General features: G+C 43.1%; 1 pseudogene; it reads right to left on the bottom strand.

Moving 5' to 3' along the window:
• Positions 1-415: 415 nt before the first annotated feature.
• LOC126011684 (galectin-3-like) overlaps positions 416-11,370 on the bottom strand; it is a 33,416-nt pseudogene continuing 22,461 nt past the window's right edge.

Here is an 11,370-nt window from a genome sequence, read left to right as displayed (position 1 = left end):
ACAGGCTGCTACTTGAATTATTTAAAATGTTATCCTTCAAATCCTTTAAATTAAACAAAACAGCTGTTACTAAGTTGTCAGTTGCTGAGGACTCTAGGTGGGGCTTTTTTAGAAAGAATTGCTCCTAGTTAGGACAATTATTCATATTTCACTTTATATCTTAGAAGTAAAATATTTCTCTGCCAAATTTTCAAATACCTATGACTCATCTTTGCTGAGAAAGCACTGATTCCCAGCCCAGTTATTCAAAAGATTTAATTACCTACATGCAATATTTTAATTTTTTAAAGAATAAGAATATGTATTAAATGGCTGATTTATAAGAAAAATTGCAATGAACATGCATGCAATTTCACTCACAGTGAATATTAAATGTGTACTGTTTTTTCTCTTTTTAAATAACAACCCCTTAGAATTATATATTGACATGTGAAGCACTGGTGAGGACTGTGGTGGTGTCACCAGAAATGCCCAGTTTGTTGATTTCCTTGAGATTTCCCATCTAGTGTTTCTACTGCAATAAGTCATTGACAGCCACCTTGAAGTGTTTGTTTTCAACCAGTAGGTACTTGGATTTTGAATAGTTTACCACTTTCAAAAGGACGTCATCCCTCTCTCTTCCTTTCCCCAGATATTATCCGTCTTTGTATTGCAGAGATGATTCTTTCATTGTTCTCATTGAAGCATGAGTTAAGCAGAAGACCACATCATTTCCTTTTTTGAAATCTAAAGCAATTGTTTTTGCATTGGCTTGTCTATACCCATACATGACTCCTGCAGGTAGAGGCAGGTCATGGTGCACAGTCAGTGGTTCAGCTGGGATACCAAAGGGACCAGCAGCAGGGTAAGCACCAGGAACGCTAGGCTGTCCAGGAGCACTGGGCTGTCCAGAGAAAGGTAGGCCCCAAACCCACAGGATTGACACCTGGAGCAGTTGATCCTGGATAGGCAGGTACTGTTGCTCCAGAATAGGCTCCAGGTGGGGCCTGTCTACAGTAGGCTCCAGGAGGCGCCTGTCCCGGATACCACAGGAGGTGCCTGTCCAGAGTAAGCCCCAGGATAGAGCAGTTCTACCAGGCTGGTTTCTCTAGGTTTGAGTTTCTAGACACAGACACAGCATCGTTAAGCGAAAAACTACCATTGTCCTTAGTGCTAGATTGCTCTCTCATTCCAGGGGAACTCTTGTCAAGCTACATGCAATATATATATGTATATATATGTATATATATACACACACACACACATATATGTGTGTGTGTGTGTGTGTGTGTGTGTGTGTGTGTGTGTGTGTGAGTGTGTACTCTTGGTTCTGCACTCAAAAATCACACCTGGCATGCATGGAGGACCATATTGGATGACGGGATTCAAACCACCGTCTATCCTATATCTACTACGTGCAAGACAAACACCCTACCATTGTGTGCTATCTCTCTAGCCCCTACATGCACTTTTTTTTTTTTTTTTTTTTTTTGCTTTTTGAGCCACAACCGGTGAGACTCAGTGGTTACTCCTGGCTATATGCTCAGAAATTACTCCTGGCCTGGGGGACCATATGGAATTCCAGGGAATTGAACTGTGGTTTGACCTAGGTTAGTGCGTGCAAGGCAAACACCCTACTGCTTGCGCCACTGCTCCAGCCCCTACATGCACTATTTTTAAAGCAATATTCTCAAAAATCTGTAAGTTAATGTCCTCTGTAAATAGAAAAAAACTTTTTTGTTTCTTTGTTTAATTTGTTAATTTACTCAGGGGTTACTTTGGCTCTGTGCTCAGAAATCACTCCTGGCAGGCATCAAAGACCATATGAGATGCCAGGATTCAAACCAATGCTGGACCTGGGTTGGTAGCTTGCAAGGCAAATGCCCTACCACTGTGCTATTGCTCCAGCCCGCTGCTTTATTTATTTTTGTTAATTTGTTTTTGTTTATCCTGAAACCATACCTGGCTGTGTTCAAGGTCTTACTTCTGACTCTGCTCAAGATTCTCTCCTGGGGGCCCCAGAGATGGCATAGAGGTAGGGCGTTTGCCTTGCATGCAGAAGGATGGTGGTTTGAATCTCGGCATCCCATATAGTCCCCCGAGTGTGCCAGGAGCGATTTCTGAGCATAGAGCCAGGAGTAACCCCTGAGTGCTACCGGGCATGACACCCCCAAAAATTCTCTCCTGGGGAAGTTCAGAGTATCACATTGATCTTGTTAGTGCCAGAGATCAAACCTGGGTAGGCTGTGTATATTAGGCCTTACATCCTGTATTATCTCACTCACCCCCCAATGTTTTTAATATCTAATATTGGTTCAATTTGCTGTATTTAATAATTTGAATTTTGTCATCTTTACTTTATACTTTTCAGTTTAATATTTGAGATTATTTCATAATTCAACACTGAAAAATGTAAATTTTTTTTGGGGGGGTCACACCTGGCAGTGCTCAGGGGTCACTCCTGGCTCTATGCTCAGAAATCGCCCCTGGCAGGCTCAGGAGACCACATGAGATGCCGGATTCGAACTACCGTCCTTCATCATGAAAGCCAAACACCTTACCTCCATGCTATCTCTCCAGCCCCTAAAATTCTGTTTCTTAAAAAAAAATAAACTAGGGCCCGGAGAGATAGTGTTTGCCTTGCAAGCAGCCGATCCAGAACCAAAGGTGGTTGGTTCAAATCCCGGTGTCCCATATGGTCCCCCGTGCCTGCCAGGAGCTATTTCTGAGCAGACAGCCAGGAGTAACCCCTGAGCACCGCCGGGTGTGGCCCAAAAATCCCAAAAAAAACAAACAAACAAAAAAAACTAAAATTCTGTTTCTTGAAAGTGTTTTAATTGTTAATTATTACAACCAGTGCTGCTGACGAACTATTGCAACTTGTGATGAGATTCCAGCATGCAATATTTTCCAAGAATATGGTTCCAATGTTATAGACAAATACTTTGAGGTTTTGCATACGTATTTATACTGCCTACACCCTGTGATGATTCAGTTTTCCACCACCATTTTCTCTTCAAGCAAGCCTGCAATCTTTGTTCATACTGGATTTTTATTTTAAATATAGGTGCCACACCCAATAGAGCTCAGGAGCTGAGTTCCAGCACCTACCTCATCGCTGGCTGTGCTTGATGGTCATATGGTGTGTTCTATTTTATATCCTCAATTCTTCCTCTCATTTTTCCTCACTCTTTCTTTTTTCTTCCTCTCATTCTTCTTCCTCTCATTCTTCTTTCTTTCTTTCTTTCTTTCTTTCTTTCTTTCTTTCTTTCTTTCTTTCTTTCTTTCTTTCTTTCTTTCTTTCTTTCTTCTTCCTTTCTCTTTCTCTCACTTTCTCTTTCTTCCTCCCTTTTTCTTTTCTTTTCTTTTCTTTTCTTTTCTTTTCTTTTCTTTTTTTTTTTTTTGGTTTTTTGGCCACACCAGGTGATGCTCTGGGGTTACTCCTGGCTATGCACTCAGAAATTTCTCCTGGCTTGGGGGACCTATGGGACACAACTGTGGTCCATCCTAGGTTAGCCGCATGCAAGGCAAATGCCCTACCTCTTGTGCCACCATTCTCACCCTCATCTCTCTTTTGTTTTTCTTTCCTTGAGCCATACTTGGCAGTATTGAGGGATTACTCCTGGCTCTATGTCGAGGAATTACTCAGAAAACCATATGGATGCCAGAGATTGAACCCCGGTAGGCCACATGCAAGTATTACTCACTATTATCACTCCAGACCCTATCCCAACCCTTTACAGAATTATTTTAAGCCAGGTGCTGGAGCAATAGCACAGTGGGTAGGGCATTTGCCTTGCATGCTGCTGACCCAGATTTGATCCTTGGCATCCCATACGGTCCCCCAAGCCTGCCAGGGTGAATTTTGAGTGCAGAGCTCTAAGTAACCCCTGAGCGCCACCGGGTGTGGCCCAAAAACAAAACAAAACAAAATAAAAAAAGAATTATTTCAAATTATATGACAGATGACTTCGCTTAAAGAAGCAGTAATTGGGGCTGGAGCGGTTGTGTAGGATAGCACAGAGACAGTATTCTTTTTTTTTTTTTTTTTTTTTTTTTTTTTTTTTTTGGGCCATATCCGGTGGTGCTCAGGGGTTACTCCTGGCTGTCTGCTCAGAAATAGCTCCTGGCAGGCACGGGGGACCATATGGGACACCGGGATTCGAACCAACCACCTTTGGTCCTGGATCGGCTGCTTGCAAGGCAAACACCGCTGTGCTATCTCTCCGGGCCCTGGAGACAGTATTCTTGTGTGCAAAGCCAAGAGTAACTTTTGAACATTACTGGATGAAGTCCAAAAACAATACAAAACAAAACAAAAATGTAGTTATTACATCACTATACTGATTTGCTTTTTTTTTTTTTTTTTTTGGTGCGTGCTCAGGGGTTATCCTGGATCTGCTCAGAAAATTGCCCCAGGAGCTGGAGAGATAGCATGGAGGTAAGGTGGTTGCCTTTCATGCAGAAAGATGGTGGTTTGAATTCTGGCATCCCATATGGTCCCTCGTGCCTGCCAGGGGTGATTTCTGAGCATAGAGCCAGGAGTAGCCCCTGAGCACTGCCAGGTGTGACCCAAAAACCAAAAAAAATAAAAAGAAAAAAAAATTGCCCCATATGGGATGCTGGGATTTGAACCACCGTGGTTCTGCATAAAAGGCAAATGCCTTAACTTCATGCTATCTCTCTTGCCCCTGTTTTGCTTTTTTTTTTTTTTTTTGTGGTTTTTGGGTCACACTTGGCAGTGCTCAGGGGTTATTCCTGGCTCCAGACTCAGAAATTGCTCCTGGCAGGCACAGGGGACCATATGGGACGCCGGGATTTGAACCGATGACCTCCTGCATGAAAGGCAAACGCCTTACCTCCATGCTACTTCTCCGGCCCCTGTTTTGCTTATTTTTAATTAACAATTCATCAACAGCTATTGTCCTGTCTTCATAGCTAACTAAATACAACAGGTAATACAATTTAATATGAATATTAAGCAAATATCCCATAACAGAGTGCTGGGAATTGAACCCAAGTCTCCTAAATGCCAGACATGTATTTTACCACATTCATTGAGCCACATTCACAGCCCATTAACAATCATTTAATACTAGAATTTACTAACTTAATAGCAGCCTGCCATAAACTTACAAATCATTAAAGTTAAACTAACTTATTATAACCATTAAAGTTAAACTTATAAACCAACCAACCAACCGAGCGGGAGAGATAACACAGCAGCTGACCCAGCAGAGGACGTGGGTTCGATTCCCAGCATCCCATATGGACCCTGACCCTTCCACCCTTCCAGGAGTAACCCCTGAGCACTGCCAGGTGTGGCCCAAAAACCAAAAAGGGCCCGGAGAGATAGCACAGCAGCGTTTGCTTTGCAAGCAGCCGATCCAGGACCAAAGGTGGTTGGTTCGAATCCCGGTGTCCCATATGGTCCCCGTGCCTGCCAGGAGCTATTTCTGAGCAGACAGCCGGGAGTAACCCCTGAGCACAGCCGGGTGTGGCCCAAAAACCAAAAAAAAAAAAAAAAAAGATAGGAAGGAAGGAAGGAAGGAGGAAGGAAGGAAGGAGAAGGAAAAAAAGAAAGAGAAGGAAAGAAAGAAAGAAGAAAGAAAGAACAGAAGAAAGAAAGAAAGAAAGAAAGAAAGAAAGAAAGAAAGAAAGAAAGAAAGAAAGAAAGAAAGAAAGAGAAAGAAAGAAAGAAAGAAAGAAAGAAAGAAAGAAAGAAAGAAAGAAAGAAAGAAAGAAAGAAAGAAAGAAAAGAAAAGAAAAGAAAAGAAAAGAAAAGAAAAGAAAAAGAAATTACTTCTGGCAGGTTCAGGCGACCATGCAAGTCCAAGTGCAAGGCCAACGCCCTACCCACTGTTGCTATAGCTCTGGCTCCAAATTAAGAGTCCCTAAACATGTCTTTCCACTACTCTCCTCAGACTATCAAATTTTAAACTAAAAATGTGTTTATTTATTTATTTTTTTGGTTTTTGGGCCACACCCGGCGGTGCTCAGGGGTTACTCCTGGCTGTCTGCTCAGAAATAGCTCCTGGCAGGCACGGGGGACCATATGGGACACCGGGATTCGAACCAACCACCTTTGGTCCTAGATTGGCTGCTTGCAAGGCAAACACTGCTGTGCTATCTCTCCGGGCCCGAAACTTATTTATTTATTTATTTTATTTTATTTTATTTTTTTTGGTTTTTGGGCCACACCCGGCTGTGCTCAGGGTTTACTCCTGGCTGTCTGCTCAGAAATAGCTCCTGGCAGGCACGGGGGACTATATGGGACACCGGGATTCGAACCAACCACCTTTGGTCCTGGATCAGCTGCTTGCAAGGTAAACACCGCTGTGCTATCTCTTCGGGCCCGAAATTTATTTATTTTTAAGATGTCTTCATATCCGACACAACTGCATGTGGTCCAAGATAAATAAATAAATAAATAAATAAATAAATAAATAAATAAATAAATAAATAAATAAATAAATAAGAGGCTAAAAACATAGAGGGGTTAAGGCTACTGCTTTGCATGCAACCAACTCCAGTTCAATACTCAGCAGAGCATATGATCTTCTGAGTATCATTAGGAGTAACCCCTCAGCACAGAGGTAGGTGTAGCTTAAGAACCAAAGGGTGTAACACACAAAAAAAAAACAGTAAAAGGATAAATAAATTGCAAGATAGTACAGCAGATAGGGCACTTGTCTTACATGCAGCCAACCCAGGTTTAATTCCAGCACCCCAGATCCCCAGTATCACCAGGAGTGATCCCTGAATGCAGTCAAGACTAAACTCTGAACACCACAGGATATGATCCACAAACCAAAAGCAAAATAAATATATACAAAAGATCAGAAAGGGTTGGATAAGTAGCACAGCTAGTAAAGCACTTGCCTTGATGTACTGACCCAAGTTTGATTTCTGGTACCATATAAATCCCCTGGACCACATCAGGAGTGATCTCTGAGCATTGTAGGGTATGACCCAAAAGCAAACCCACACACATAAAAAACCATATTTAACTAACTCATTCACTAGTCTTCATTTGACCTCTTAAACTCAATTCTGATTTTCTATTGACTTCCATATGCATATGTATTTTGTTTTGTTTTATTTTTATAAATATAATGTTTCTGTTTTGTTTTGTTTTTTTGGGTTACACCTGGCAGCACCCAGGGTCACTCCTGGCTCTACACTCAGAAACCACTCCTGGCATTGTCGGGGGACCATATAGAATGCCAGAATTCGAACCACCATCCTTCTGCATGCAAGGCAAATGCCCTACCTCCATGCTATTTCTCCGGCCTCTACAAATATAATGTTCTACTCTCTCTCTCTCTCTCTCTCTCTCTCTCTCTCTCTCTCTCTCTCTCTCTCTCTCTCTCTCTCTATCTCTCTCTCTCTCTTCCACACACACCCCCACAGGTGCTCAGGGGTTACTCCTAGTGGATCTCAAGAAAAGAAATATGGCATAGGAGTCAAACTGGGTCAACTACAGGTAAGGCTAGTACCTTAACCACTGTGCTATCTTTATGATTCCCAAATCCCTAAATTTTCTATCAAATTTCAACCTTAAGTTAAAGTATAATTTGTTATCTCTTCTTTTTTTTTCTTGGTGCTGAGAATTGAATTAGAGGTCTCAATACATAAAATGCAACTATGCTACAGTTGTGCTACATCCCTTGATTTATTGTTTTTTTTTTCTTTTATTATCATCCTGGGTTTTTGGGTTTTATTTTTTGGTGGGGAAAGGTTATTTGTTTAGTTTCTTTTTGTCTTTCTTTATTTGGTGGGTCACACACAGCGGTGCCCAGGTCTTATTTAATCCTGGCTTTGCACTCATGAATCATTCCTGGTATGCATGGAGGACCATATGGGATGCTAAGGATCGAACCTGGGTCAGCTTCATGCAAGGTGACTTCCTTCATCGCTGTACTATCTCTCTGGCCCTTCTTTTTTTTCCCTTTTAGCTACATCCAATCATGCTGAATTAATCCCAATTTGTTCTGGTGTCACTTTCAACTCAGTGCTCTTGTAGTGCTGTGGGCTGAACTTGGGCCTCTGGCATTCAAAGCACGCATTCAACTTACTGAACTCTGGCCAGCTCTAATAGTTTGAGGTTTTTTTTTTTTTTTTGGGGGGGGGGCGGAATGATGTATATGGGAGGGAAAGGTTATTCCATCTTGCATGTAATAGGTTATTTAGCAATATCCTGCCTTTTGGATGCCATTAATAGCACCCTCCCACGTATTGTTAAATCTGACAAATTTGCGTCTCGGTAAGAACTCCTGAGCTAGGGGCCCGGAGAGATAGCACAGCGGCCTTTGCCTTGCAAGCAGCCGATCCAGGACCAAAGGTGGTTGGTTCGAATCCTGGTGTCCCATATGGTCCCCGTGCCTGCCAGGAGCTATTTCTGAGCAGACAGTCAGGAGTAACCCCTGAGCACCGCTGGGTGTGGCCAAAAAAAAAAAAAAAAAAAAGAACTCCTGAGCTAGAGAAAGTCAAATCAGTGATTTTTCTTTCTTCTTTATTTCATTTTTGGTCTATACCCAGCAGCTTTGTGCTCTCTCTTGGAAATTCTCAAGGAATTATGCTTTGCCGGGGAAGAAGTGGGCCTCCTACATGTAAAGCATGTGTTCAATCTCGCTCCAACCCATAAATGATTAAAGAACTCTATTTTTTTTTTTTTTGTGGGGAAGGGATGACTTACACTTGGCTCTGTGCTTAGGGATCATTCATGGTGGGCTCAAGAACCTTAAAGGGGGGCCGGGAAGGTGGCGCTAGAGGTAAGGTGTCTACCTTGCAAGCGCTAGCGTAGGACGGACCACGTTTCGATCCCCCGGCGTCCCATATGGTCTCCCCAAGCCAGGGGCAATTTCTGAGCGCATAGCCAGGAGTAATCCCTGAGCGTCAAACGGGTGTGGCCCAAAAACCAAAAAAAAAAAAAGAACCTTAAAGGGTTGTGAGGATAGAACCCAGATCAGCCACTTCCGAGGCAAGCACCCAATCTGTATTAAATCTCTGGTCTGGGCCCAGAGAGATAGCACAGCGACGTTTTCCTTGCAAGCAGCTGATCCAAGACCAAAGGTGGTAGGTTCGAATCCTGGTGTCCCATATGGTCCCCCGTGCCTGCCAGGAGCTATTTCTGAGCAGACAGCCAGGAGTAACCCCTGAGCACCACCGGGTGCCCCCCCCCCCAAAAAAAAAAAATCTCTGGTCCAAGGAGAACTAATCTTATCTAAACTTCTGTCTGATTTGTCCTATTTGTCATGGATATTCTCTGCTTGGAAAGGAGTGGGGGAAATCCTTTATTCCCTCATTCACTGATCTTCCTAGACATCTGGATCTAAACTCTCAGATTTTGTCTGTCTGAAGCACTGAAATTAGGAGAAAGATGGTGATGGTACTGGAACAACTCAAACCCATTGTAATGAATGAGCCTTTCTTTGACTTGTTGCTCTGAGGCCACCCTCCCACTGACTAAGAGAGAAAGGCAGACAAAGGACAAAGGCTTAGGAAACATTCAGTGGGAAAGAGAATTTTCCCTGCAGGCAGGAAGGTTTCACTGAATCATTCCTCCAGCTTACCACACCTCAAATCACAGGCTCTTACCACATGTTCTCCTGGCTCTTTGAAAGCTGTAATTCTACAGCTACAGCCTTCTCCACTGGTCCTCTTTCAAAACCCTCAACCCCAGAGAAGCATTAGGGGTGCAAGAGGACCCTAAATTGAGTAAGACCAGAGAAGACAGGAGGCTGTGTTAACTACCTTTGCAGCTAACAACTGGTCACCTGAGCAAAGAGGCTAGAGAAGGTCTGGTAATTTGCCCCTAATATGCTTTACCAAGGCAGAAGGAACTCTTTCTAATTCTGAAGCAACAAATTCAAAAGCTACAAAGGCATAAAGCGAGAGGACACATCTTTTTAAGTCTTTTCTTATTCAATTTATAGTCTTATTTTACCAACCACTAATTATCTTCAAATCCTTGTAGTATTAATTTCCCACATCTTATCCACTGCATTTTTACCTCATATTTCTCTCAGGGACAGCACTTAAAACTTTATCGTAAGCAAGAACAATAATACAGTGAGTATTACAATATACAGTCTTGCAAGCTCTGACCAGTGTTTGGTCGCTGGAACCTCATATAGTCTCCCAAGCACTGCCAGAAATGATCTCTGAGCACAGAGTCAGAAGTAAGCCTGAGCATATCTGTGTGTGGCTCAAAAAACAAAAAATGAAAAAGAAAAGTTAAGATGCTTCACTTATGTTAATAAGAAAATTAAAGCTGAATTAGAGCTGAAGGGACTAGAGAGATAGTAGTCTAGGTAGGGTGCTTGCTTTGCATGTGACCTAATCAGGTTCAAAACCCCCCCCCCCATCTCACATGGTCCCCTAGACATTGCTAGGAGTAATTCCTGAATGCAGAGACAGGAGTAACCCCTGAGCATCACCAGGAGGTGGCCTTCCCAAAAATAAATAAAAAATTAAATGAAAAAGTATAGGAACCAGAGAGACAATACAGCAACTAGGGTACTTGTCTTCCACATGGTCTTCAATATATGGTCCCCTGAGACCCTCTAGAAGCAATCTCTGAACACAGGTATAAGTTTTGATTCTTACAACTTAGTATGAACCAAGATAAAATCTTTATTTTTTTGTTTTTGTTGTTTTTGGGTCACACCTGACAATGCTCAGGGGTTCCTCCTGGCTCTATACTCAGAAATCGCTCCTGGCAGGCTCAGGGGACCATATGGGATGTCGGGATTTAAACCACCATCCTTCTGCATGCAGAAACGCCCTACCTCTATGCTATCTCCCCGGCCCCCAAGATAAAATCTTATACTAGGGGCCCGGAGAGATAGCACAGTGGCGTTTGCCTTGCAAGCAGCCGATCCAGGACCTAAGGTGGTTGGTTCGAATCCCGGTGTCCCATATGGTCCCCCGTGCCTGCCAAGAGCTATTTCTGAGCAGACAGCCAGGAGTAACCCCTGAGCACTGCTGGGTGTGGCCCAAAACCCCCCCCCCCCAAAAAAAAAAGTATTCAGGGCTGGAGAGATAGCCTGGAGGTCAAGGCTTTCCATGCAGAAAGACTTCGAATCCGGATATCTCATATGGTCCCCTGAGCCTGCCAGGGGCAATTTCTGAGCATAGAGCCAGGAGTAACCCCTGAGCGCTGCCAGGTGTGACCCCCAAAAATATATATATATATTTTTTAAAAAGAATTTTCCCGTGGCCGGAGAGATAGCATGGAGGTAGGGTGTTTGCCTTGCATGCAGAAAGACAGTGGTTAGAATCCCAGCATTCCATATGGTCCCCCAAGCCTGCCAGGAGCGATTTCTGAGCATAGAGCCAGGAGTAACCCCTAAGTGCTGCCCGGTGTGACCCCCCCAAGAAAAGAAA

The sequence above is a fragment of the Suncus etruscus genome, chromosome 6 (assembly GCF_024139225.1).
Source record: "Suncus etruscus isolate mSunEtr1 chromosome 6, mSunEtr1.pri.cur, whole genome shotgun sequence".
In the NCBI taxonomy this organism is placed as follows: domain Eukaryota; kingdom Metazoa; phylum Chordata; class Mammalia; order Eulipotyphla; family Soricidae; genus Suncus; species Suncus etruscus.
This window is presented reverse-complemented; position numbering and strand designations above follow the sequence as displayed.